Genomic DNA, 25,035 nt, shown 5'->3' with positions numbered 1-25,035 from the left:
TTGAATCCTTTGGAGTGCTTGGTTGGGCTGAGGCTGTTTGCATTAATCTGCTGCTGGATTCCAGAAGTGAGGGCTCTCTCACCTTTTAAACTTTGGACTGTTAGTGAAAACTGCTAAGATGTGATAAGATTCTAATATGGGATCAGATTTAATTGAGGTGGAATTGACTGGGGTGCTATTTGCTCTGCCATCCATTTGCCTGATTTGACCGTCTTCTAGTTCAGAATCATCGTTCCTGGAAGGGACACTTGTGCCTAGCTAACAAGCTGTTGCTTCTGTTGGTTCTTTGCTCACCTCTATAAAAATCCCACAAGGAGAATGTGTCTGGGGAAAATATAAGATGAAATCACAGTTGACCAACTTAGTTTTTAAGAGCGAATGTAATTGATTGGCATGAGGTAGAAATCTTGTTTCCTAAGAGCAAACTTGTAAACCATAAAGAGGAAACACTGGAGGAAATACTGAGTTTTAGAGGAGGGATTTGATTCTGCAGCAATAACAACAACAGTAAAAACAGTAGTTGTTAATTGTTGAGGAACTACTATATGTCAAGCATGTGTCAGTTTTTACAGGGATTATCTCATAGTAGAGAGATCATATTAATAGAATCTTAGTATCTCCATGTTTTGTATGCTAAATTTTGGGGCTAATTTAGTTTTATTTAATTCAAATTTTAGTATAGTCATGCCAAGAAGATCTACCCCACTTAAGAAATTAAATTATACATATATTCTACTCTTAAAACAGCGAGAAAAGGAACTATGAAAGTTTGTCTTAGGGAAAGAAGGTCTTCATATTACTAGAGTAGTTTTTAGTTAAACAAAACAAACCAAAACTGCTATAATATGCAGAATTGATCCATCTTATAATTATGAAGTCATTTAGCAATACCTATGTAATGAATCAGCAATTACCTCAAAACACATGGGATCTGTTCTATAGCAGGGATTTTGGATACCAGGTTGAGTTTTTTATTTTTGTTTTTTCAATCTCATCGTCTGGGGATACTGATTTTATTTAGCAAATTTTATATAATATTATGTGCCAGGCACCATTCTTAGTGCTCTACAAATGTAACCACATTTAATCCGTATTACAGCTTTAAGTGTTAGATATTACTGTTGTCTTCCATTATACAGATAAGGAAACTTAGGCATGGACAGGACAGTTTCCTCAAGGCCATGCAGCTGGTGACTGGTGGAACTAGAATTCTAAGCCAGGTAATCTGGCTCCAGAGTCTGTGACCCCAGCTACATCGAGCACCCCCTTAGCTCTAGATCCCAACTCTCTTGAGGTTATACTAGAGGTAAAACATTGGTCACCTCCAAAGTGTGGAGAACTTCTGATGGTGTGTATGCTCTCCAGCCCTATAGCAATAGGGGCTTAAAGTGGAGGTTGGCAGAGATTCCTACCTGACATCAGAGTGAGGAGAGTGGGAGATTTTCAAGGGTATCAGCAAGAAAGTGTAGTATTTCTTTTCTTTCTCAATCATGGTATTTTTTTTCCCTTGAGCATTGGTCTAGAGAAAAGATCTAGGGCTACTTAGCATGACATAACCCAGCATCCTCTGCTTAGTCCCCTGTGCTAGTTTCTTGTACTGCTAGTTTTATAGCACTTCTAAGGTATCCTTTGGACCCGAATGCCCAGTCCCGCTAATCCCTCTCCCACCCCACAACCCCCATCAGAAGTCTCTTGGCAACTGCTGCGTACTTTTCAACCCTCAGCTCACACTGATGGATGGACCTTTCTGTACATGTGCATCATACTGTATACAGTCTCCGTTATTACCCATTACATTTTAGCTAATTGTTTGGTCTCATGTCTGTCTTTCCCACTAAATAGTTAAGTTCCTTGAGGATAGTGATGATTCCTTGAGAAAAGACATTGTAAAAAAGACATGCAAAAACAGTCACGTAGAGTAATAACTCATTCATGTCGCACACATACATAGTTACAGGGCAAAAAAAGTGTAAGGAAGTATATGAAAAAGTTAAGGGCAGATGTCTCTGAGTAGGGGTTATGAGAGAGATTTTTCTTACACTTTTTCTAAATTTTTCTAATTCTCTGCAGTGGAAATGAGTTGCTTTCATTAAATGAAAATATATAAATATGTCCTAGGTCTCTAAGAAATGAAAGTGGAGTTCTTTACCAAACAAGAACACTATATACAAGGTCTTTCAAAAAATAATATGATTTCTAATGTGTGGAATGTATTTAATATATTCAGATCAATGGATGAGTAAAGGAATTGAAATGTGACATCTTTGCTTAAACTGAGGGAGTCCTTCTACCTGGAAATCCTTCTACACTATATATCCTGAGAATTCTGAAGCTCCCCAGTATGTTTTTAAAGACTCTGTACATGTTCAGAGTTTTTCCTTTCTCCCAGTCTTCTACAGCAAAAATAAAAAAGGTCGATTTAAAGAAACAGAATTAGAAATCACATCATATCACAGATGTCCTTAAGCATATCTAGATCTAACATGACACATATTACCTCCTACATACTTCTTTTACCCTGAATTAACGATTGTTTCATTTACTCAGCATAATTTATTATTTGTAATTATGAAGTCTTGCTTAAAGGAATACTACACTATTTTAGAACTTTATATGATTCTAAGCCTGGTAATCCCATTTGAGGAGCTCCTTATCTGAATAAATTGAAAGAAAGTTATATCAAAAATGATAAATCATATTATAGTCAGTTTATTAGAAGAGAGTATGAGATTTTCTTAACTTTTTGTTTATAAAATTTCAGACATATAAGATTAAGGCATTTTAAGTGATAAATTCGTAAACTTACAAAAATAGATAATAATAGGAGAGCATTTCTCTTTAGAATTAAAATGAGCATGTCTGAGGTAAATTTAGTAGATTTCTATTTTATATTGTTTCTGAATAAGGAAATGAAAGGGTCTATAATTAGTAGAGTTTTCTAATAGAGATTTATTCTATATACTACTGATAAATATTTAATTTTAAATAATTATATTTCAATAAAGTATATATTTAGCAGTATATGTACAATGAACATATTTCAGAATGCATTTTTAAATCACACAGTGGTTCAAAAAAAATAATCATTAACACATCACTTAACAAAATAGATTGTATTCACAGCAGTCTACTAACTTCTGTGATGATACTCAGAGGTCCAAGACGTAGGTCCTACCCACTGACAGCTTGCGATATTGCTAAATTGGCTGAGTAAAATATATCAGATAGATTACGTATGCCCCTGTGCAGGGTATGATGAGTGAAAAATGGAGTAGTGAGGAGCTTCTTCTTGAAGGTCAGAGAAAGGAGAGCACATCTTCAAAATCTAAGTGATACTTAGATCATTGGAGTGAAGAGAAGAAGATGATAGTCCAGAAGATGGATTACATGGACAGAAGTGTGGTGGTAGGAAGTTGGTTTATGTAGACTGAGACAGGAAAGCCCTAAACTGGGAGATGTATGCCAAAGAGTAGGAAGTTGTAAATGTAAAACTGTAATTAGGACTACAGAAGAAACTAGTGTGAATGCGTGACTACAAAATGAGACTCATTGGTTCAGTGTAGAAGCTATGGTAGAATGGGGAGGTCAAAGCCCACACTGCAATTTCAGTCTCGGCTCAGTGAAGTGTAAAAGATAAAATCTATAGTTATTTGGATTCAGCGTAAATGAAGGTGTACTATACTAAGAAATTTGGGAATTTTGAGAGCAAAGACTATATTCATTATTTCTTTATTACTTTCCCGAAATTTCATACAGATTTGATATGCCAGCACGTATTGACCTACTAGTAGAATTTTAATAATATTCAAGATCCAATCATAGTATAATGTTAGGTACCTAAAATTATGTAGAAATGGCAACTTAATATAACTTCTGATAAATTATTTTAAAAGCCAAAGAGTTTTTGAATGGCTTACTCAATTTTTAATTCCCAAAACTTATCATAGTACCTAGTCCAAAGCAGGTGCTCACCAACTGTTTATTAAACTAATGAATAATAATATTACTAATTATTACTAATTATATTATTAATTAATTGTCATTAATTAATTTATTAAAGTGAGTCCTTAAACTTTAACACCTTGTCAGTTTACTAGAAATTTCAATATAGAGTTCCTGGAAGGACTAAGAATGTGTTGGGTTTTGGTGGCTGCAGTGGGTATAATGCATTGTACCTGACTTTATGGAATTCAAACTCTAGTGACACAAACTTTTTATCAGGTAAAGTAACTAATTAAAGTAGATTTTCATTATGATCCATTAATATAAAACCTCTAGGCTATGTGTCATCAGTACTTATATATGTAATTACATCACTAATTAAACCACTGAAACTGGTCAGAGTTCCATATCAAGGTCCTTTAAATTTTAATTTAACTTGAATTTTGAACTTGAGAAATAATTCTTACGTGTGGTATTTTCCTTTCTCCTCAAAGTAATTAAAGCATTAATAATCTGATTTTCATTTCTTTTCTAGTTTACTTTTAAATCAGGATACCTTAACTAAATACCTTAAGCATATTCTCCCAAACTGTTTTGAGCAAACTTAATTTTTTTAATTATAATAGTAGTGGTAGTATGTATATTTATTAAAATATTGCCTATTAATTCCTATCCTTTTATTACATAGTCATTTCAACCCTTTAACCTTGAAGAAGATAATTATAATAAATTAAGGATTGTCAAGTAATCTAAATTCCTTGAGTTTATTATTGTTTCATCATTGAACTTTAAGAATTTTTTCCGTACAAGAAGCATCACATGTCAGCAAGGAAAGCTAGTGGATGCAAGGGATATATAATGCATTGCAGCTGACTTTATGGATGTCAAAATCTAGTGACACTACTATCTTTAATTAGTTTAAGTAATTTCATAATTTTAAAAGGAAAGACAATATGATGAAGTTGTGTCTGAGGGATCCAAAGAAGATTGGACTATGAATATGAAGGTGTTTCTACACTGTAGAATAGTAACATATTTTATATCTTCGGATTATGTCATTTTGCCTTAAAAACTAGTTTAAAGTTCCTAAATAAGTATTGAGGAAGTATTTTTCCCCTAAGATGATAGGTTTTTTTACTTCTTAGTAAAGTGACTATACTTTGAATTTTAAGGTAATCTCTTTTTTTCCATGTAAAATCCATCATATTGATGTTATTTTTTAATTTTTTAAATTAAAAAAAATTGAATTATAGTTGATTTATAATGTTTGTTAGTTTCTAGTGTACAGCGTAGTGATTCAGTTATACATATATATAGTCTTTACCATATTCTTTTTTATTACAGATTATTACAAGCTGTTGGTTGAATATAGTTCCCTATGCTATACAGTACCTTGTTGTTTATCTGTTTTGTATATGGTAGTTTATATCTGCTAATCCCAAACTCCTAATTCATCCCTCCCTCCACCTCTTCCCCCTTTGGTTACCATAGTTTGTTTTCTATGTCTGTGAGTCTGTTTCTGGTTTGTAAATAAGTTCGTTTGTGTCATTGTTTTAGATTCCACATATAAGTGATAATCATGTGATATTTGTCTTTTTCTGTTTGACTTCATTTAGTGTGATAATCATCTATGTTGCTGCAGTTGGCATTATTTCATTCTTTTTTATGGCTGAGTAGTATTTCATTATATGTATATATCACAACTTCTTTATCCATTCATCTGTTGATGGACATTTAGGTTGCTTCCATGTCTTGGTTATTGTACATAGTGCTGCTATGAACATTGTGATGCACGTATCTTTTCAAATTAGAGTTTTCTCTGGATATATGCCAGGAATGGGAATGCTGGATCATAGGGTAAGTCTATTTTCAGTTTTTAAAGCAATCTTCATACTGTTTTCCATAATGGCTGCAACAAACTACATTCCCACCAACAGTGTGGAAGGGTTCCCTTTTCTCCACACCTTGTCCAGCATTTATCATTTGCGGACTTTTTAATGATGGGCCTTCTGACTGGTGTGAGGTAGCATCTTTTCATGTGCCTATTTGCCATCTGGATGTCTTCATTGTAGAGATGACTGTTTAGGTCTTCTGCCCATTTTTTGATTGAATTGCTTTTTTTTTGTTATTGAGTTGTATGAGCTGTTTGTATATTCTGGAAGTGAAGCCTTTGTTAGTCACATGGTTTGCAAATATTTTTTTTCCCATTCCAGAGGTTGTCTTTTTGTTTTGTTTATGGTTTCCTTAGCTATGCAAAAGTTGATAAGTTTAATTAGGTCCCATTTGTTTATTTTTGCTCCTTTTTTTATTGGCTTGGTACACTGACATAGGGAAACATTGCTGAGATTTATGTCAGAATGTCTTGCCTCTGTTCTCTTCTAGGAGATTTATGGTATCCTGTCTTAATGTTTACGCTTCTAAGCCATTTTGAGTTTATTTTTGTGTATGATATAAGGGAGTTTTCTAACTTCATTGATTTACATGTGGCTGTCCAGCTTTCTCAAAACCACTTGCTGAAGAGGCTGTCTTGCCTCCTTTGTTGAAGAACAAGTGACTGTAGGTGTGTGGGTTTATTTCTGGGCTCTCTATTCTGTTCCATTGATCCATATGTCTATTTTTGTGCCAATGCCATGCTGTTTTCATTACTGTCACTCTCTAGTGTTGTCTAAAGTCTGGGAGTTATGCTTCCAGATTCATCCTTTTTCTTCAGTATTACTTTGGCAGTTCTGGGTCTTTTGTAATTCCATATGAATTTTATGATTATGTGTTCTATTTCTGTGAAAAATGTCCTGGGCAATTTGATAGCAATCACATTAAATCTGTAGATTGCTTTGGGTAGCATGACTATTTTTAACAATATTAATTCTTCCAGTCCAAGATTTGGATTCCAATCCAAAACTGGGATATCTTTCCATTTATTTAAATCATCTTTAATTTCCTTAATGTTTTTTAGTTCTCCGTGTATAAGTCTTTCACCTTCTTGGTCAGGTTGATTTCTAAGTCTTTTTAATGTGATTTTAAAAGAACTTTTTTTTTTTTTTTACTTTCCTTTTGTGATATATCATTGTTACTGTAAAGAAATACAACAAATTTCTGTGTGTTAATCTTGTAACCTGCTACCTTGCTGAATTCATTTATCAGCTCTAGTAGTTTTTATATGGAGTCTTTAGGGTTTTCTATATATAGTATCATGTCATCTGCATGTAGTGATAGTTTTACTTCTTCCTTTCCAATTTGAATCTTAAGGCATTCACTAGGCCAAAGTGTATACAGAAGGATGGGGAAGAGATAAACTGATACTTCCTCAACTGACCATCAGGAAAGGAGAACTGTTGCCAAAATGCAAATAAAACATTGTCAATGAGTTTTCCCTAATTTTTGACCTGTACTTATAATATCAAGCAGGAAAAAATGAGCACAAACATTAGCATTAGTCTACAATTGTAATTCCTTAACAATAAATTATGACAATATTTCTATAAATGGAAGTTTTAAGACTCTATTTCTGTAATTCTTGTTAAACCTGAACAATAACTGCAAATTATCTTTGGTTTAGGGGAAATGCAGTTAAATTACCTTGTTAAAAGAAACTGTAAAGGAGCAATTTAATTATATTTACTCTACAGTTCATATCATTATACACTTTTGTGGAAGAATTGTTTTTTAAAAAGTACATCTTGTTATGTAGTTAAATTTTTTCTTCTTGAGATTTGGAAATATATGTGTCCCTTGTAAAATTAATTGCTGTCAAGGCTTTTTTCAGAAAATTATTCTTTTTAACTTTATCCATTCTTATGACCCTTGCCCAGGAGAAATAACCTTTGTGTCTGTAAGAGTATTTAGTTCGACCTAAAAATGTAGCCAAAGTGCTATTTGAAATACTCTGGAGACATCTGACTTGTATAATTCACATGTTCTGCCATCCTTATATATTAGCTTGATGTTGCATTTACCTGATAGATCATTCTCATTAAAATAATCATATGAAGGCATATCTCTCCAGCAGACCGGAAAAAAACTGTTTAAAGTCATTCTGGTCTATTGAATTTGGGAGCTTGAGGATACTTTTAAGCAAATCTAGCTAAATAAATGTGCACCCTGGAGAGCAGAATGGCTTTTTGTTTTTAATCCGTAAAAGGTCCTTCAATTTCTTCACAGTTCTCCCTCTGTCCCCTCTCAGCCATTTCCCTTCAGTGAACAAACATTTGTACAATGTCAGTGAGAAAGTAAAAACCCCCCATTGATTTCAATGAGCCATCTAGGCAGGTGTTTAAAATAGAGTCCCAAGAACTCCCTATATGGTCTTAGTAAGGGCAGTGAGCATCTAGCTAGGACTCAGTGCTTTTACCAGTCGGAACCTTGACATTACCTGGGAGACAGAAAGAGGACCCTTGGTTTAGGTAGAGAGTGCACGCTCTGTCTCTTAGGGGTGTATGCTGAGGAGATGCCAAAGCGAAGTTAAATATGCCTCTGAAACTCAGTGCACAGGGTGGAATTCCTGGGAGAATTAGGCAAATTTTTGTACTGAAATGAAAAATTTTAAAGGCAGTTCCTTTCAGTTATCTAAAAAGTAATGATACAAACAAATAGCTTGAGAAAGTTTAGGAAACAGGCAGTGCTCCACACTGCACTATCAGTTACTGGTGATTGTGCCAGGAAAGACTCCTTCTGTTCATCCCTCTGGACTTCAAGGACTCAAAGAACCATAGCTCAGTTTTTTTCTTCCTGTGTAAAAGTGCATTTGTAACTGATTGGAATTTTCTGGAGTACTGTGAATTGGCTTTATTCGCTGAGTTCCATAAATTCTAATACTGACCGAGTTTTGATATGTTTTAACTATAACCATTCCATCATTAGCCAGTATTATCCCTTTCCCAGTGCTGACCAGTCCTGGCATTCTCTTTGCCCTTAAGGAGATATGTGAATTGTAAACATATTATGCATGGTATTAAATGAGATTGGGGACGGTAAACAGCTTGAAAACTTGAACCATCTAGCATAATGATAACCATAGATGCTGCAAGAAAATGACCTTTTGCTTAAAACAATTCACCTTGTGTCAGAGCGGATTGCTGTTGGTTTTCTTTGGAAATTTTAACTCCGTTGCCTGGTCAGTTACCTCAAGAAAATTATTTCTTCATCGGATAATAACATTTAATTAATTTAACTGCAAAAAAAGCTGTCATTAGAAAATATACAATTCATAATAATTTATTCAGGTTCATTTCATTTTGAGAGTAGAAAAAAACTAAGGAAATATTTTATTTCACATTAGCTGAAACTCTAATATAGATATAAATCATTCCTAATGCAGTCATTAGCCACAGTTTCAATGGGGTGAAAATCTTCCTACCTTTCTGTAATACTCAACTGCAGAAATCTTTATGTTCTTGGATATTTAATTTACATATTAAATTTGATTCTGAGGACATAATTCTGTAGAAACATAATTAGAAATAAGGAGTGAGAGACAAACCAAAACTGCAGGAATGTTAGGAGGTGACTCATATTAGGGAATTAAAAAAAGTCTAAAATTCTCACTTTGAAGTAAAATTGATTTGAAGTTCATTTTCTTCCAGCCACTAGTTCTGCAATTTCTGGCAACTTATTTAATCTTCAGTTTCCTTATCTGTATACTTGGTATTATGTAATACCCCTTCTTAGATTATTCCTAAGAGTAAATGAGTTAACATAAATATGCTGAGTACCTGGCCCATAATAAGCACCCAAAAAGCATTTGATGGTATTTTTTGGAATTAAAAAAAATGAGGCCACATACAGTGGACAGGGATAGAATAATACAAATGAATAAATATGTGGTTTCTGGAGCCAGATAGACTTGGATTAAATCCAGGTGGGCTCCTTGCTCCCTTGCTTTGTGACCATGGGGGTGCTGTGTAACTTCGCCAAGACTCAATTTCCTCACTTGTAAAACTGAGATGATGAAGCAAACCACTATTTTACAAAGTTCCATAATTAGTGTTGATTTCCTCTCTCTGAAAAAGACTATATTTCTATTCTTTAGTAATGGTTTCACCTGTCCCTGAACCCTACAACTGCAGTCACTCACTTGGCGTTGGAGGTGAACGAGACAGCTTGGCCTGCAGCTTTAAGCCAGGCCCTGCAAACACGAGGCAGGGACTGTGAAACGGAGGACAGTTATTCCCACTCCTTCTATTTTTTTCTCTTAGAGATGAAATGAAATACCTTTAATGTTTTTTCAGTTTTTCTTTACTGTGTCTGGGAGAGTAAGGGACCAGTTTCCCCGTAATCATTCATATTTATCCTCTCTCTCTCTATCACATTTCAAAAGAACAAGCAAGCATAAATTCTTGGAGCCTTTCTACATAATAGAACTCAAAGCCAGACACTGGACTAAGCAGTTATCACCTGTGAACTCATAAGAAATGTAACATTTAAATTTTTAATTTAATATCCAGCCCCACCCAAGACTTACTGAATCAGAAGCTCCAGAGGCATGACCCTGGATTTGAGTTATAACATTTCCTGCAGGTGCTTTGATACTAAAATTTTGAAAATCACTGCTTTCAATACAGGTAACTTGCAAGGAAGGTATTTCAGATGCTGTGCATTTCTCTCTGCTTGACACAGGTAGACATTTGAAGATGACCAAGGATACTAACACACCTTCCTTATGACTGGTAGACACAGTCTGTTGATCTCATCAGTTTTGAGAGAGAGAGAGAGAGAGAGAGAGAGAGAGAGAGAGAGAGAGAGAGAGAGAGAGAGAGAGAGAGAGAGAGAGAGAGAGAGAGAGAGAGAGAGAGAGAGAATATTGTTCCGTGGTGGTATTAGGGTCTACAGATTCCATGCAGGGGATTTTACTTTAGTGTCTCCTATCATTTTACTGTAAAAGATTATTTTAAGCAATCAGTGCTTGGCACACAGTATAATGATAATAATTATTATTACCTTAAAACTAATTTTATTTTAAAATCCTTTATTTAAAACCTTTCATTTTTTTTATATGTAAGAGGTACATGTTATTTCCAAGTTACCCTCCTAGTCTGGTGGAGAATGGAAAGATAAATAAGACATTCTCCTAATTCAAGGAGCTTGAAATTAGGTTGAAATTCATGTTTTTGTTTGACATACAGGTTTTTAAAAATTTCATGATGGCCACAAACCTATCTGATTTTGTTCACCATTTTTTTTTTCAGCTAGCTCAGTACCTGGATCTTAGCTGGTATTTAATAAATGGATGCGTGCATGTGTACATACCTAGTGCAAGAAAAGGTCCTTTGGCCATTTCTTTGTCTGTCTCACATTTTTTACCCAAAAGGACCAATGGCCTCTTGTGCTTAAGTTGAGGAAGCCAGGTGGACTTCCTCACAGCAGAGACCCAGAAACACTAATCTTGCTGTTTGCACACCAGGACTTATGTAGGTGTTCTGCACGCTCATCTGCACACATCTGAGGTTTGATATTTCAGCTTAAGGTGGAGCCGTATATTTATTTTTATTTTTTAATTTAATTTAATTTTTGTGTGTGTATATATATATATATATATATATATTATTGAAGTATAGTAAGTTTGCAGTGTTGTGTCAGTTTTTGGCGTACAGCACAATGCTTCAGTTGTACATGAACATACATATATTTGTTTTCATATTCTTTTCACCATTAGTTACTACAGGATATTGAGACACAAATCTCCTATCTCACGGGGTTGCCATGTTCTAGCAGGTTTTTATTGCACGTAGACCCAACTTCTCAAAAGGATTTGATACATCAGCAGGATTCGATCGTTTTTCTAAGTCTAACTCAGCTTTTTATAATAAATTAGGGCAGTATCCAGCCTGATAAGCAATCAACCCAACGCTATTCATTTGGAAATCACAGCAATAGGGAAGGTAGGGCTGTGGGAGGGAGAAGCTGTAGTTCTGTGCTTCAGCTTCGAGAAAATATCACAAAAATTTTTCAGATATTTTTAGGAAAAATCCTATGTCAAAAACTTCTGTATTAGTCTCAAAGAATGTGGCCATTTGGAGCTTAATCTGTAGAGTGGTGCGTGGGTATGCACTGAAGTTGTGGGGCGTTGAAAGGGCACGAACTGGGCTTGTTCTTCACACTTTTTTAACACAGATCAGGTTGTGGTTTTGTTCACGGAGGGCGACTCTGAAGCCCGTTGACTCTGAAGCTCAATGTAGTTTAAAACACACACAAACCCATTCAGCTACTTAGCATATTTGGAAGTGTATTGAAGACCTTTACTTGGGGCTGCATTCAAGAAGCAGCCCAGACCTGAAATTGCTGTGTTGGGGTAATTATTTTTCTTAGACATTTCAAAGACTAGAGGTCTTTTTGATAACCATTTCAGAAAGCTCACTAGAGGTCTTTTTGATAACCATTTCAGAAAGCTCACCTGAAAAAACATCATTCTCCTTAAAGTTAGTTCATTGTTCTTCCTTTGAATACCTTATAGGGAAGAGATCTTTGAAAGTCCTATGCTCGTCTTATAATATTATCAACCCCTTTATAAAATAACTTACCTCATATAAGATTCTATGATATTGAAGTCAACTCTTGTATATGGCCTGGCACAGAGAAGGAATTCGGGAAATGGTTAGTAAAGATGGAATGAGTGAATGATTTGTGTGTTTGTCAAGACTCAACTCCTCTGTCTTTCTAGGCTGCGGCAGCCTGACTCTACGTTGCCCCTGCCACCTGCCTCTTTTCTATCAGGGCAGGTTAACTCCCCCGGGTGCCCACCTGCCCCACACAAATTCCGGGTCTGAGCCTTTCCATGCACTGCTTTCTTGGTCAGAAATGAGCTTTCACTTACCATCTTTTCACCCAAACCCTCCCACCTTTCAAGGACCTTTTCAGACCCCACTTCAAGCCACCAAGACTTTATTCTTATGGTCCCTGCCCTAAAATTGTATTTAGCCTTTGATTTCCATAAACAGAGTAAAAATAGTAGGCTGCAGTTGTTACTATAGGGTTCTGAAAAGTCAAGCAAATGGCCAAAATCATAAGTGACTTACCTCACAGTTGTTTTGTTTTTCCTGATGCTGTAATCTTGTTTGTGCCAGGGACAGGGGTTTCTGGTCCTCTTATCACCAAAGAAATTGGCACAGTGCTCTTCCAGTTGTGGGTGGCTATTAAATAATTGTTGACTGATGGAGAATTATAATCACAGGTGTTCTTAGATCTTGTGCATTAAAACAGCAACTACAGCACTGTGATCTAATGAAGGAGGGCTTTAAAAAGAACAAAAGTGAGAATAATTTCCTATGCTGAACTGGGTCCCAAGAGGGAAAAGACTGCTGTATTAGTGCCCATAGTTTATAAGGGAATATATATTTATCCATAAATACTTAGCTCTAACATTTTAATTGTTGAATATGTATCCAATACATCAGAAACATTTATACAGGTAGCAGTTTTTTTAGATGGAAATGACACTATTAAAAATGGAAGTAAAATTTTTGAAGCAGTTTCTCCTTGGGCTCAGATTATTTGCTTAAGAAGGGGAGCTGCATGCGCCTTATTATCTGCATCTTGCCCACATTATTACTGCAAGCACTTTGTCCACACCTTCTCCAAAGGACCCTTCCAATTCATTCATCTGTCACTAAAAGAAAAAAATACCTATAACCAACCTCTACATATTTCTATTGGACTTTAACCTCCCCCCACCAAAAAGAAAAAGATTTTGAAGACTTCCTTTTTTTCCTCTTGAAACCTTTCCGTTTCTCTGAATAATCATTTTATTCCTGTTTTGTCTTGTGTGCTTTCAGTAATTCCCCATTGCCCTTAGAGATAACCCTTATTTGAAATTAGAAATAACTCTTATTTGAAATTAGAAATAGAACCCTTATTAGAAATAACTGAGATGATGCAGTACCATGGCATTCACTGGCCACCTAGTTACTCTTCTTTTCATCTTTTGCCACCTCTAGCTTCTCTGCATTCTGCCCGTCCCCTTCCTGCCACTGCCAGGGTGGTGGTTTGAGGGATGAAGGGTCTGATGGGTTGTTGGAAGACAGAATGAATGTGTTACCCCAAAAGGGGAAGGGAAAAGACCCTAGTTCTTCTCATACTTGAAAGATAAGAACTCAGACAGGAGACAGTGCATTGTGTAGTAAAAGATTTTAAAGGACTTACAAGCAAAGGGAAAGTACACCCCCAAGAGTGGGAGGTGGGCTGATCCAAGGACATATAGCAGTGGTCTTTGTTTGCCCCTTCTCTCATACCCTCGCTTAGCAGTGGTCTCTTGGTTGGTTGACAGCTCTTGCCCCTGGAGTGTTAGTCACGTTCATCCCCTTTTGCGCATGTCCTTACCCATGATGCAGACAGAAGAATCCATGGGGGAGCCTAAACTGCAATGCTAATTGTATTACGATGAGCAGTGAGTCATGGCCAGTTAGATTCTTGTTGCTGCTGAGCAGTTGCAGTTGTTTGGTTCTAACCGGTTTCTGGTTGGCACTCATTTAGAGGAAGTAAAGCCCCTTTATGCTGAAGGCGGACATACCACCATCTTCCGGACCATCCTCCCTCTCCTCCACCTTATCTGCCTGGTGCCCCCACTTATTTAACTGCCTAATAAATGTATTGTGGAAGTGGAGACCAGGGGCTTCACTGGACCCAGAACCAAGTATAACTGTACATGTGAATCGAGACTTAAGGGAAAAAAAAGGAGAACGAGTATAACCTTTCTTCTCTTCACTTTTTAAATATTCTTTGGCCTTTAGGTTGAAATACTGACTCAGAACAGGGCGATAAGGACCTCAGCATAATGAAAGAATGATGCCATTTGCTTTAAGATCTCAGTGGAGAGAGGATTTACAGACCAGGCTGTTAATGGATCCATTAGAAATTTCTCTCTGGGCTGCACTTCCTATCAAAGTGGGAGTGCACGTCCCTCAATATTTTCACCTCAGAAAAATTGAATCTCTACTGATAGCCACTTTCTGGGCCCCCAAACAAATCATTATTGCTTTGAGACTTTGCCAGGTGGGTTTTATTCTAGATAAAATGCTGCAATTTTATATTGAAAGCCTGTAATGCAAATACCATATTTACAAGCCTAATTTCAACCATCTTGATTTCTGATTTAAAAGCCTGAAATTTTCAGATGTCAAAAGGCTGGTGTTTAAGTAGTCTGCATGGTATGTCTAAAATTATAATAGAATGATTTGCAAATACGTAGCGTGGCTCCATTACCTTAGTAAAGAAGTACTTTTTTTTTTTTTAAAGTAGCTTTTTAATATGTGGTATTTTTCTTTGAGACGTCTGTATTTCCAAGCCAATCATTCCTATTAATCTCACACTGTAAAGTAAATTGTGTCTTGTTTTTGAGTAGAGAAAGCTGTTTCTCAACATAAATGGAAATCTCAAAATTCAGATTTATTTTTCCAATGAAAGAGTCTGGGTTTGATTCAGATAGCAGCCGTCCAAGCTTGAAAAGGAGTCAGCACAGCTGTCCCTGAAAATTACTGTGCCCAAACACTGAGACAGTGGTGCTGCTTTTTATGTTGATGTTTTGTTCATCAAAACCACATAGAAATTTTCTGAAGACACAGTTTTTAAAAACATTATTATTATTTTTACTTGTACCTTTATTAGCAATGCCTGTTGATGAATATGTAGAGCTTAATTCAACCATCCTGTTGAGTTCTAACCACAGTGAAGCATTTGGCTCCAAAGTTTGTCTTAATCCATTCCGAAAAAAATCTATGTGGACAAAAACATGCTGAGCTTCACACCTGCTATTTTTAGGTGTTGAGAAAAGAAAAATTTGCCCATCAATAAAATGCTGATACTTTGTAACCAAAGCACCCAGAAGCACGTGTAAAGATACTATAGAAAAAGATCCGTGTGTCAGATTGCATCATGTTACAGCAGGTTGTGTACGCCCTCCTCATCCAGAGCTGGGCTGAATGAATCAGATGGTTGCTAGGCTTCGGTCTTAATTCCATTCTGTTGTCCATTTCCATCTATTTATATTAGTTCTTTTATGAGACAATAGCATTTCATGCTAAATTAGGAGACACAGGTAAGAATGGTTTGAGTTCAAAAGGGAGGAAGATCACTGAAGAGGGTATAATCAGAAATGGTTTCCTTGAGAAAACAGACCTTGACCTTGACCTTGAAGAATTGTAGACTCATGGGGAGTGATGAACCAGTCTCCAGAGAAACTGATGTCTTTGTGTATCTTTTTTCGGAGATGTTAGTCTCTGACTGTATACTTCTCGAACTTAAATGTTAGCTGCCCCTTCATTTTTCTCCTTAAGCCCTCCGAACAGAATCTGCTTCCACAAAAGCATCAGTGAGCCACATAGAATTCACCAGCCATCATCCTTTAGAATGAGAAAGGAAGGCCATTTTCCACACCTCAAATCGACCCATAAAAAATAGTGCTAGATGTAACTGTTCACCGAAGTTTTCTTTCAGCAATGCAGCCACCAAAGTCTCTTTCACTGACCTCTCACCCGCAGCCAAGTTCCTTCCTCCCTCCTGAATTTATTCTGGCAGTATCAAATTCCCTTTCCTCCTCTTTCTTAAAATTGACTCAGAAGACAGACAGGTTCAACTTTTACCCTAAAGTGAATTTATCCAAGTAGTCTCTCAACAAAGCACCTAAGTGATTAAAAATACTATCCATACCATTCAATACATACATAACTAAAAAGGAAGATAGTGCTTAAAAAGTCAGCATTTGCATCTAGATTGCTGAAAGAGTTTTGCCAACTTGATCTAAAATTAATTTTAGAAGATTGGCCCTCGACAGCAGTATAAAAGAACATTGTTCCCTGTGGTGTCTGAGTCACAGAATGTGGCAATGATTGTGAGAATGGGTTGGGCCACAGCTGGTTGTCTGAGAATTATCCACAAATCAAAACCTCTAATAATATCTAAACCAGTCATGCCCATAGGATTTCCTACAAGAAAATGTGCTGTTATAGTGGAAGGTAACTTCTAAATCACTGTTCTGAAAGACCAGAGAATACTAACACCCTCAGAGAAAAATTAAGTGAATTAAAACGCAAAAGTAATTAATATAATTAAAATATCACTAGTTATTCTTCTATTTAAGACACTTGCCTAAGATAACCTATTTCTAAACAATTAAAATTAAATACCTCTTTTTATACATATTTGTCTTGATACACAATTTGAAGGGAAAAGTTAATAACATATTGACATGAGATTTGCTCTGAACTAAAAACCTAGAATAAATCTTATATTTTTTTCACTGACCATATTATTCTTTGTCTCAGCTTTTCAGTTGGAAAAGTTTTTATCTTGGAGTCGCTCTGATAGAATACACTAAATGAGGAAAACAAGAAGAGATCTGCAGATTGGAAGAGAAGTCTGTTTTCTGCAGTTGTTTTAAAAGTGCTACCCATAAATTTACAGGGCTGGAAATAGCCTAAGTAGGTTCCTAAGTCTTTCTCTTGCCTTCTAGTCAGGACAAGTGTGCGTGAATAATGTTAGTCAGGCGAGAAGCTGTCTGTTTCTTCACGGTGATATTTCCTTAAAGCCCTCTTCCGTAGTTGAATCCGAAACACTTGTGATCAGACTGTTCTTTCCAGTTCTTCTGCAGATTACTTCCTAGTAATCTAAATGTCACCTGTATGGTTGAAGCTTATTATCTCTCATTCTGTCCTCAAGGAAAACTGAGAACAACCAACTGTCCTCTGCATAATTACATGGTCCCTAACGAAATGCACTGTTAGACTGCGGCTTCCTACAAGGAGCGAAAAAACAACTACTCTGCTCTGTTGCTCATTGCATGTGATGTTGCTTTCTCTCCATTCAGACCCTGCATGAACTCACTGAGCTTAAGTGCAGAGCAAATGAGAAGGGGGCCATAGGTATCATCAAGGACACTAAATAACAAAACATTAAATAGCAAATTCTTATGAACATTTATCTGCAGCGTTCTTTGTGCAGCTTAAGTTACTACCTGGTCTTCCTTTCTTCTGCTGAAAGGATGTTTAAAATAGAAAAGGCACGTAGCTTTGAATAGTAGAAAGAGGTGAAATTTTGGAGTAAGAATATCTAAGTAAGAATATCTTCTGCACACATGCTCCTCTTCCCGGTCACACACCGTTGGTTTTCTGGTAATCCTCTAATCGCTACTTCAGTGTGTTTGGGGAGGCGCTTGAACTGGAACTGGGCATCCAGTGTAAGAATAATTTGAGGATCTTTTTCAAAACACAAGTTTCTTGGCCCAAACCCCAGACACATTTAGTTCAGGTCTCTGGAGAGAGGACCCTCTAATCCATCTTTTAAATAGCTATGTGGTGCTCGCCAAAATTGAAAAAGCTGTCCTGGTCCATTGCTTTCTTCTACTCCTGTACTTCATTCATGTCGGATAGTAGCTGGAAAGCCAAATAAAAATACTTTTATAGTTGTAAAAATATTATATTTTCAGGTCCCTTGTGCCTGCTTTAGCTGTAGAGCAGAATCCCAAGTGGAAGAAAGCTGCAGGTATCACACCACTTCCAGAAACCTCTTATTAAAATTGTCAGGAAGAATGAGTGTCAAGTGGGTCAAGTAAGATTTGAATAATAGTCAGAAAAGCAAATGGCCTTTGGCTATTCTGCCAAGGCACCAAGTTACATTTTCCTTGAACTATAATAAGTTTTCAGTGAGACATCTTGGAAACAACCAGTCTGTTTTTTCAAACGAAGTGTGGTTTGAAATCGTAAGACAGCATAGCTTAAAGTTAGGCTATTCCTATTCAGAATTTATTCTGTTAAATGTTCTCTACTGTAGTGCAAAGCAAGATGAATATACTCTGCTTCTGATGGTAGGTTTCCATTAGATTTTTATTTTTATTTTTTCCTTGCAGCTGTTCTGGATTTTAGCATTTGGGTATGCTTGGATACTAGAACAGATCTTGCACACACTGATGTAGAAGAGAGGTTGCATTCTTTATTTTTAGTCAGTTAAGTGAAATACAGTTTTAACTTATGATAGGAAAAAGTGTGTGTGTATGTGTTTTTTCTTGCTTGTTCATTTTTTTTCCTTTTTGAAGTCTAATATAATGCTTTATTAAAAGACAATATTGAAATGTGAGATGAAGTGACAAATTTCATAGCTATTCAAATAATAAGCTCCTGAGTCTCTAAGTTTAAAAGAAAGGGAAATATCTATTGCTGTATCTGCCTTGCTGATCACACAATTTCCTGAAAATGGAAGTGATTTCAACCTTGTCTTTTACCAATGAGAATTTTGCAGACGTTTCACATTCAAAATGTAGTCATCATTTAGAGTAAGAGAATTGCACTCAATAGGAAAATTTCATTAAAAACATTTTCTTGGGGGAAACTTACCATCTGAATAAAACATAGAAATTAGAAAAAAGTGTATAGAGTGTATGTTGCAAAATTAACAGTTTATGTTGGCAGGAAGTTCCTGTACTATTTTCAATTACGATAAGATTTTCTCATTATGCTGCTCTATTTAAAGCTTGCTATAATTGACTTACATATTAAAGAAAATAACAGTGACAGATACAGATGAGGGTGCCTGTGTTTATGGATAGCAATTTGTATAGAGAACCTTCTTCAGCACTTTATCGAGTAAGTGATATGTGTAGTTGCAGGGAAATGTCTGAGCTTATCACAGATGTAAAAGAGATTTTTTTTTTTTCCCTTAAGCTTGGAGTCCTATCATATGAACGCCTGATGTGGCTTCTAGCTCTATTTTTCTCTGGTTTTGCTTCTTACAAGAAGCTAAGACATGAGTAAAGACAGGTTACTACAAAAAGGCATCTCACATATAACTTTCAATACCATCTCCCCTAAAAGACACTTTTCACTTTGCCAGTTTAGAAGTAAAACACACAGCCTAAATGAAACTTGTGACACTGATACAGAGAAATTTAAGTGACCAGTTCCATTGCCAGTAATAATAGAGTGAGCCACTGGAGAACCTGGATGTGAAGGGTTCTTCCTCTCTGAGCACTGATAGTGTGTTATTACGGTGCTTTCATGCAGATTTCTATGATAAAATCCTCACTGGTATCCTACTGTTAAATTGTTCTGTTCAGGAAGAGGATGAAGAAATGTGAGCATATAGAATCTCTGAAAGTTCCAAGGGGGAGGGTATAGCTCAAGTGGTACAGTGCATGCTTAACATGCACAAGATCCTGGATTCAATCCCTTGCACCTCCCCTAATTAATAAATAAATAAGTAAACTTAATGACCTCCCCCCTCAAAAAAAAATAATTTGTTTTAAAGAGTGTCTTAAAGTTCCTCTCTACAAGTAATCAACAATATAGACAGTCTTAAGACAATGGACATTAAGATGATTGCCAAACATTTATTCTGAAAAGAACCACTTCTCTTGTATATGTCACAGCATTTTTCTGCTTCTAGGTTGTTTTCAGTAGTGAATACTAATAGTGCAGTGAGGTGGGTTTACTAGAACAAACCAAATCAGACCAGTGGGATTTCCGTTCTGGAAGGAGAGTTTGGGGATTAGCGGATACCTGCTTGTTAGCACAGCATTTCACATAGCTTTTTATGATTATCTTTGTTGGAAGGGAAGAGGAATGGCTAGTAGATCAGCTAAGACAGTGAATAACATGAGAATGCTAGTTGATTTGGGGTCGTATTAAGATGATATTTTCTCAATTGAATGCTTTCTATTTATGACGTATACTACTGTTTTTTTTTTTAATTTACATTAGTGATAGTAATTTTCTCTTAAAATACTATTAAAATGTAAAAAAGTGAGTTTGTTTAAATAGAAATATCAAGCAAATACTGACACAAGTAGTATGCATATATGAATGAGAAATTAGATTTGATGGTCTCTAAGGTTTTTTCCAATTCTGAGATTGTGTGAAAGGCAAATATCACCATCCTTCTCCTTAAGCAAAGACACAGATTTCAAAAGAAGTTGCTTAACGTCTTGAACCAGAACATAAGTCTTTTGACAATCACGGAAGTGGTGGAACTATGGCCTTCTATTGGGGTCTAAGCAAATAGGTAAATGTATATTTTAATCATAAAAATTATATTTTAATTCTCTATTTTGATTTACCAACAAAAGAAAATGAAATAAGAAGCACATGCAAAGCTCTTCAAAGTTCAAGTGACCAGAGAAAAGAAAGAAGCACTCTTATTCTTGCTTAAAATCACTTCCCTCTTGCCTCCTTTGTCTGGAGGGAGCAGAGAGGGAGGGAGGGTGTTTATCTTGGGTATAGTATAATATTCTACAATCCATTTAAGAAGGCATTTCAAATGTCATATTGAAAAACTACCATATGGAAGAGTAGGTCCTTTTGCCTGTCCAAATCCCGTGGGGTCACTTGTCTGTCCTGGCCAGCATTCCATTAACTTTCCATCTCTATATCCCACGGGTACCAAGAACTTGGCCCATTTTCTCCCCTTCTGGCTACAACCATCTGCCCCTCCACCTGGGTTCCTTGCCATTCAGACCATCACTAACACAGCTTACCAATTTCTCCTTCAGTTTTCTGTTGCTGCCAGAAAGACCTTTAAACCCTTTGAAACATTTTCTGTTGTTACTGACAATATAAACAAAGGCACAGTTAGAGTGTCTTAGTGTCTCTTTTCTTTCAATTGAGAGAAATAATTTAAGCCACCGTTAGCAAAAATTGTTAATTATGAGGACATAGTCGCATCTCACAGAATTCAAGGGTCCTAACTGGGGCCTGAAGTAGGCAATAGAAAGCAGGTGAAAACTGGGGTAGCATGTTCTTGTTTTTCTCTGTGTCTTTCTGTCCTCTTAGTCCCTCCTTTAATTCTTACCTGCCTGTCTTTTTCATCTGGAAGATCTTTCATTGCTCAGGGATGATCTCACTTTATTTTAAGCTAATAAACCATACTCAATTCGAAATTCCCTGAAAAATCATACTGGTCATCTTGTGTCATGTGTACCCTGATGTACAAGAGTGACTGGGGTTGGGTCTCAGGATACAAACATGGCAACTGAGGGGTCTATCATATGGTTGGAAAGAGGTTTCATTATGTGAATGGGGAGTGATTTTCAGGAAAAGGGGGCCATTGCAACTTGACAGTCCCCACTACAGGGACTGGTTGAATCCCTGGATACGGAACCTAGGGACATGGAGGGCTGACTGTACTACACCATTTTATATAATATGGGACTTGAGCAACCAAGGATTTTGGTATCTGTAGAGCAGTGAGGTCCTGGAACAAATCCCTGTGGATACCAAGGGAAGACTGTACTAGCAGAAAGGATAACATTCTACCTCTGCTTTCTTCCCTCAGATAGTAGTAATGACCATTTTTAGAAGAAAAATAGTGGAAATTTTCCAGGCGATCCAGAAACTTTATTTTCCAAGGAACATGTAATGACTAGGAAAGTTCTTCCCTCTCAAGAAAATAAAATCTGGTAGTTTTGAGCATATTTTTGGTCTGTTTCATTTTTCATGCCCCCTGACAGTGATTTATACAGCTCAAATGTGTGGGAAAAACCAGTTTATTCCTTGATAATGATTTTTTAAGAATGTGAGATAGTTTACTCACCAAAAAGTAAATCACCCTTTAAGCATGGAGGTGATGAACCTTGCCAAAAGGCAGCGTTTAAAAGCAAAAACTGCTGAGATTAAGAGGACTTCTTTTAGTCTCAGGGAAGCAAGTAGGTTTCAATTTGTGTATGGAATCAGATTGAATAAAACTAGCTGCCTTCAATGTGATCTTGAGAAGGTTTCTGTGCTCACTCTGACTAAAGCAGGAAGAAGTCAAAATAGTCATGAAGGATGATAACTGTGGGCTTACTTCTCATGCATTTTTCATCTATAATTTGTTTTCTGAGTTTCAGAGAAGCAAAATCATGTGACCACCAAGGAAGCTGGTATTTACTGACTGCTTCCCTATTCCCTGGTAAAAACAAGTGGTCTTCCACTTGAGTCTAAATATGTACTTTTTCAAAAATTAGAATTCAGACATACAATGTAGATTTGAGGGATGTGTGTGTGTGTGTGCACGCATGCGCGTGTCTGTGCTGGAGAAGGTGGAAGTTGTAAATAGAGGGAGAGATGGAATCCTTTAACCAAGAACTTTCCAGAAAGACCCGGGTTATTTTAATTAAAGTGGTTAAAGTAGTTCCAAGATTTTACATTCTGATTCAGGAAAATTAATGCACAGGAAGCAACTACTAAGCTTATAAGACAATGTGTCAAAGAGAAATTGCACCAGATAAGTTAAACAGATGAAGATTTTATTCAAGGTTATTGCAGTAAGGGTCAAGACTATTTCAATTGGAGAGAAGGGTTCTACTCAACTCCACTGAAACAATAGGTAAACTGGAGAACATGGGTGGGAGAGGTTGGTTAATGTGATTAGGCTTCTGTCTTGATGCTTATTAAAGCTAGGCTCCTCCCATCCCCAGAGCGGTCTCCTATCATTCTTGGTGATTACACATCCAAGGGTGACTCCCAAGTCCTTGAGAAAGACAGTCCTGGGTTGTAAAACTGGCAACAGTTTGGAAGATTTATATCTCAGAGGGGCAGAGAAATAATTTACAATTGCAAGTTTCTAAAGTAACTGCTCTACATAAAGGGAGGTAAGGAGCCTTCTTTAGACAGGAAGAAACCTGTCAAAAGTTTAGTTAAGTTGAGAGGAATGTTCGAGCCTTCTTGGCCAAGTGTCAAATTAAATTCTGAACTACGTAGTTCAGGATACACATACAGTAGCATTTCAGAGAGGCTAGAGATCAAAGAGGGATCAACAGAGTTTTCTGGGAGTTGGAAGGATTTGAGTTGCTCTTTGAAAAATCTGTAACTGGAAAGACAGAAAGGCATTTCCGTCAAGAGCAGTGCAGTGAGTGATGACAGGAAGGACAGAGTAAGCCTATGCGGAACCACCTGGGACTCACTTTTGTTAAGACAAGTCTATTCCTCAGTTTTAGATCAACTTAAAGTCTCCTTTTCTCCCTTCCTGTAAGTCCCAGAGTGCCAGTTGTTTTGTCTTCCTTAAAGCTGCCAGTTCATGCACTAACCAGTGGGGTTCTTTCCCTCCAGGAGTGTACAATGGGAGTCAGACTACCCTGTCACTTCTACTGCCCGCAAAGACAAGCCTTGGTAGATTTGCTCTATTAATTATTTCCCCCTAATCATTTTCAGGTCTGAAAGGCATACCAGATATGGGGAATTTCAAAACAAAATAAATCATATAAAGCTCTCCAATCCTCAAGTCAGAGTCCTTTCTGGTGGAACTGGAAACCCCATAGGATTTTTCCTTCAGGCTTTTGTTTTAAAGCTCATTAGCCCTCAGCTGTCCTTCAAACTTTCTCCCACCTTGAAAATTGTAGGTGAGGAGTCAGTCAGCTACTTGCCCACCAAGCCAAGGGGGAGCAGTAGGGGCAAGTGCTTCTCAATCATGTAATTAGCATTTTGTAGAGCAGCACATAAGATGATAGCCCTGACCCGTGGAGGATGCCTTTTGCAGGGACTCCTAGTATGGGGAGGACAAATGGCAGAATGCCAGTGGCTTGGAGCTTTGACTGTGGAATCAGACCTGCTTTCAATTCAAGTTCTTTCAACTACTTGCCATGTCTCCTTGATAGATTATACATTCTGTCTCTGTGCCAGTTTCCTGATTTATTCATGAAAATGAGGGACTCATAAAATCATATATTCGTCTTGAATTGTTATTTTGTCTTGAATTGTTACTTTCTTAGTAAAGGCCATGTGTATGTGAGTATGTATACAAAAATATATACGAGCCTTAGAAGGTACAGAGATGTCTTAGGAATGTTGAGACAAATACAGTAGCGTAAGCTAAATATAACACACGATTCATATCTTAAAAGCAAGAAAAAAAAATTCTTGCTTGCAGACCAAGAGTCATTAACTGGCTAGTGCAGTAGATTGATTTGAGTGAGCAAATTGATATGAGTGAGAAGTGCTTCTTCTTTTCATTTTGAGAATACCAGTTCAAGACAGATCTGTGACAGCTTCAGTTGCTGAGAATTCCGTAAAACATTGTATGTTTTACTGATACTCGAAAAAAAAACAACAAAACAAAAACCAACCTGGTGGTTGTGTATAGGGGTCACCTGTGGTTCTGGAAAAAAATTTTTAAGAAGTATGGAATTACCGACCAAATCAATGGGAA

At 36.6% G+C, this 25,035-nt stretch overlaps 1 protein-coding gene and 1 long non-coding RNA gene across 31 annotated transcripts in view; both read left to right on the top strand.

Moving 5' to 3' along the window:
- Window positions 1-25,035, top strand: part of NRXN1 (neurexin 1) — a 1,021,444-nt gene that overhangs the window by 147,182 nt on the left and 849,227 nt on the right. The gene's annotated exons all lie outside the window — the stretch shown is intronic.
- Window positions 13,043-24,016, top strand: LOC116668978. Its single transcript, XR_004326322.1, has 3 exons — window positions 13,043-13,053; window positions 13,116-13,120; window positions 23,956-24,016. It is a non-coding gene; the product is annotated as an uncharacterized LOC116668978 (long non-coding RNA).

The sequence above is a fragment of the Camelus ferus genome, chromosome 15, assembly GCF_009834535.1.
Source record: "Camelus ferus isolate YT-003-E chromosome 15, BCGSAC_Cfer_1.0, whole genome shotgun sequence".
In the NCBI taxonomy this organism is placed as follows: Eukaryota; Metazoa; Chordata; class Mammalia; order Artiodactyla; family Camelidae; genus Camelus; species Camelus ferus.
Note: the sequence above shows the minus strand (reverse complement) of the source record. Positions and strands in the feature narration are given on the sequence as shown.